General features: G+C 35.2%; 1 non-coding gene across 1 annotated transcript; it reads right to left on the bottom strand.

Annotated features, from left to right (window-relative positions):
- Positions 1-4072: 4072 nt before the first annotated feature.
- Positions 4073-4195, bottom strand: LOC115801726 (U6atac minor spliceosomal RNA). The gene has a single exon (XR_004022071.1). It is a non-coding gene; the product is annotated as a U6atac minor spliceosomal RNA (small nuclear RNA).
- Positions 4196-4675: the final 480 nt, after the last annotated feature.

Consider the following 4675-nt stretch of genomic DNA (forward strand, 5'->3'; position numbering starts at 1 on the left):
ATTCATATATTGAAGTTCATATGTTGAAAACTTATATACTGAAACTCTAGTCCCCAGTGTGATGATATTTAGAGGGGGGTGGGCTTTGGAGATAATTAGGTTTACATTACATCATAAAGGATAAACCCTCATGATGGCATTAGTCCCCTATAAGAAGAGGAAGAGGGAGAGAGAGATTTCTCTCTCCATGTGCATATACCCAAGAAAGGCCATGTGAGCACACAGCTAGAAGGCACATCTGCAAACCAGGAAGAGGGCCCTCATCAGACACCAAATCTGCCAGCACCTTTATCTTGGACTGTGAGAAATGAATTTATATTGTTTAAAACACTCAGTCTATGGTATTTTGTTATAACAGCTTAAGCAGACTAGGACAGCTTTTACTAAATTTCTTACAGACTCCTTAGGGCATGAACTATAATTTGTACCTTTGTTTAGGATCCCCAGTATTTAGTGTACTACCTGGTACCTAGGACTCAATAAATCACTGTTGAACACAACTTAGCTGTAAAATGGTAAATCAGTCCTCATGTTCTTGTCATCATCTACAGCCTCTACTGATCACTTTCCCCACCACACATATGCAAAAAACTGTGATGGTTTGGATGAATAGGATAAAGCAAAAACCTACAATTTGATCAAAAGGGTCATAGGGAGAACAGTGTGATATAGTGTTCACCATGAGGTTAGGCCTGAAACAGAATGGATTTAAATTCTGCCTCTGCTTCTTATTAGCTGTGTGGGTGAAGAAAAGTTACCTAACTTAACAGTTTATTCATCAAATAATCTTTGCAGAGCTGTTTTGAGCATTAGATGAAGTCACGTAATAAAGCAATGTGAAGGTTTTCTGAGTAGTTTTATCATCCTGTGCCATTACTGAAATATGTTTACACTCTTTCTCAATTCCTGAAAGAATGATTTTAGATTAACCTAGAGAGCTCTCTTTTGAATATCTTTCTTTGTTCCAAATGTATTTCCTTGTGGCAGGAAGCGATACAAACACATGGCACAGGCAGCTAGTGACTGAAGAGGAAGTTAATGGTGTTTGTTTTCCCTCCAGAATTAGTAGTTCAAAAATTAAAAATAAAAATATGTCTTGCCAAGTTTGGAAAATACAGAGAATGCTTTGATTATAGGACTACAATGGACCTAAGTTTTTGACATTAGTACTTGTCTGATATCTATGAACTGATATGCTTTTTAAACTTAAAACTTGGAGGTTTTACATTTTATTTTATAAACTATAATGATTAAAATATTTATTTTTATAATTTATTATAAATTATAATATAAATATAATTTATGTTATTATAAATTATGAAGAAGAACTTATTTCTTCTTTACCCTGTAGACTTAGAAACCAAGAGAAGGTTTAGAATAAAGCATCTTGAAATCATTGACAAGCACAAATGATACTGTTAGGATTCCATGTCAAGACTGTAATACCTTTGCAGAGATGATATTTTAGGTGGTTTTTAAGCTATAATGAGAAGTAAACAAGGCCTTTCCCCAGCTATATACTGAAAAAACTCCAGTTGTGATCGAGAAGAATTGTTTTACTCAAAGCAAGCTCATTTTTCACAAGAGATTCCTACACACCACTAGTCTGGGGCATTACTAAAGATGGTGGAAAGGAGGTGGGATGAGGTGGGGGTGTTACAGCAGAAGGCAGCCAATTAAGAAAATCTACAAAAGTGACAATAGATGCTATTCTAGAAAGTCAGAATATTCTTATTTCAGGAAACAAATTCTATAGTTTGGAAGGGAGAATGCAACTACTTTGAAATATCTTTTATTTAATTAAAATCAAGATTTATGTGGTTTGCTGCCACTGCATGAGTATCATTTTGACTCTTGCCTGATTTAGCTGTTGCCTGATGGTTTACAAAGAGTCAAATGTACTTCATTATGAGTAGAAGGGGGTTCCTTTGGTAGATGTTTAACTTTTTATTGCAGAATCTCTGTGGCTTGCTTCTGCTGTCGGGTTTGGCAGTATTCATGCACCCTGGGAAAATCACTTTTAAAGCTGTTTGAGTGGAAAAGATCATGAGTATTTACTGTGAAGAAGAAGGGAAGGCAAAGATGTTGTAGGGATTATATCATGATTTTTCACTTAATGAACTGGAATCATCTAGTCCAGTGTTTTCCAAACTGCATGTCATGAACTATTAGTGTGCCATGAAATCAATTTAGTGGTTGCAGGTAAACAATGACATAGAATAAAATACACTACAGCATACCAGAGTGCACCCACATTGTAAGATTTAAGGGTTAATTTGCAAAACTGATATTTTTATATAGAAAAGCATGTTTCTATATATGTATAAATATGCATACTGCACTTAATATGAAATGTATTTTTCAGTATGAGTAGCAGTTGTAGAAGCTTGAAACCTATTGATTGAGTCCTCCCATTTTTCAGATGAGGAAATTGAAAGAGGCTGACTCCCAGTTGATTTGAGTGGGTCTCCTAGAGGTAGCTTATCTATCAACAAACAAGTCTCTCTCTTGTTAAGAATTTTGTTTTGATCACCTATACATCTTATACATTCTCTGCCCCATACTTTAAAATTTCTATATTTTTTTCAGAAGGAATTGGGTCAAAGATATTGATTCTGGGGAAGATGAGTCTTCACTGAGCCTCTGAGCACCTTGCCTGTGGGTTGGTTGGTACTTGTGATACCAAGTGGAAAAGAACAGAACCTCTCTCTATCGATAAGCCCAGTTATTTTTCGTAGCTTCAGTCAGGTGGAAAGTTGGAACAATAACCTGATATATTTCATCAATAGATGCAGGTAATTTTACTAACTTCTACCACTTGTTTCAGTTCAGTTCCACAAATATTTATTGAGCTCTTGTTTTGTGCCAGGTATTTTGCCAGCACTTACCTTCTCCTCTATGGAGAATAAATATTCAAACACTTAAATTGATCCCTCACTTTGCTTGTGGGATATCCCTTCAGATTTACTGAAGTACAAGATATTTTGGGATTGTTTGCCAAAGATAATAGAGATGTAGCTCCATGTTTTATAACAAAATATGCCACTTTGGAAATCTATTATGCTTTATCTGGAAATGTTCCTGGTGTCTTGAACTCAACCTTTCACTCATTAGGAATTCGTGCAGTGAAAAGTTCATGTAGAATGTTTTTCTCTATCTTGCTTTCGTAACACATTTATTTTTATTGAACTTTCTCCCTGTTGCTATTTAAAAGTGTCAGTTCTGCACTAAGAGCTGATGGAGGTTTTTAATTTTTTTAAAAATTTTTCTCTGACTATCTGAGAATCAAGGCAACAGGACCAAGGGGTCCCACTGGCTGGATGCCCTGTTGAGTTTTGTTCTTCCCATGTTGTTGCTGTTTCTTGTTTGCCTTTCTGTGTGGCAGTTCCTGAAGGTAGTGTTCTGTTTTCTGTCTTTCCTTCTTTTGTTTTTAAAGTGTTTGTGCAAAGTGTATTATTTGGTTTAGTTTGGTTATTAGTTGAATATTGGCCACACAAGTCATTTCCTGAGTCAGTGACAGCATCAGGGAGTAGTCCCCACATGGCACCATGAGCCTGCTTTTTCTTGATGGTTCTCAGTACAAAGAGGGATACCCAGTCGGTCCAAGGCAATGGAGGGAGATAGAAAACCAGAGCCTGATCTTGTCAGTGGGAAGACAAAAGTACCTCTTTTCTTTTTTAAATTCTCAATCTTTAAAATCTCTGCTAATTTGAAAGTTAAACATGATAGTCTGTAGTCATTTTTACTTGTTTTCTTGACTTGTAGTGATTTTGAACATTTTTTCCACATAAATGCTAGAATTTCTTCCCCTATGCTGAATTTGTTTGTGCCCTTTGCCCATTTTTCTTTTAGATTGTTCTCTTTTGTTACTGATTGGTAAGAGCTTTTTGTATATTACTGAAATTATTTTTCTATTATAGTAAAATATATATCATAAAATTTACCATTTTAACCCTTTTTGAGTATACACTTTAGTGACATTAAGTACCTTCCCATTTTTGTGCAACCATCACCAATATTCATCTTCAGAACTTTTCCATCATCCCAAAGTAAACAACAACAACAACAACAAAAAAAAACATGGTTAGATGCCACAGAGTAGGTGGCTATGTCTTAACCATGTGTTATGCAGGCCCAAGGACCTCTTTCATCCCTGGCAAGAGGATTGCTAAGCTTTTCTCCTTTCATACAACACTAGAAAAACTTCTTGAATGATATAATCCCCTAATTGTTTTTCTGGATCCAGAGCTTCCTTGATTATTGCTACTTCACTTTAAAAGATGTATTCATATATTAAATAAACACACGAAAAGCTTTTGTCATATGACCATGTTACTGAGCAAGTTCTATTCTGTCGAGTCTTTGTAGTTCTTCCACTTTTTATTTAATCTACTGGTTTTTGATGTTTTTCTTGCCTGCCAATGTGGTATTTCCAGCTGTGCATGGAAATTAATTTTCTATTTGAATAGACAATTCCAGGAAACTATCTGTTAAGGTTATAGGAGGCAAAGAGAATGTTGTTTTACAAGTTTTTTTCTGGTATTCTTGGCATTATAAGGGGGGGGGAAAGTTGATCTAAGAGTTCATGATTGGCAGTTTATTTTTGTTTTTAACTAATATTATTTAAGTATAAATAAAATAAATTTTGCCACTGATAACAGAAGTGGTCAATAAT

Source organism: Delphinapterus leucas, chromosome 9 (genome assembly GCF_059928025.1).
Source record: "Delphinapterus leucas isolate spDelLeu-1000000601 "Yukka" chromosome 9, BTC_Dleu_Yukka2, whole genome shotgun sequence".
NCBI lineage: Eukaryota > Metazoa > Chordata > Mammalia > Artiodactyla > Monodontidae > Delphinapterus > Delphinapterus leucas.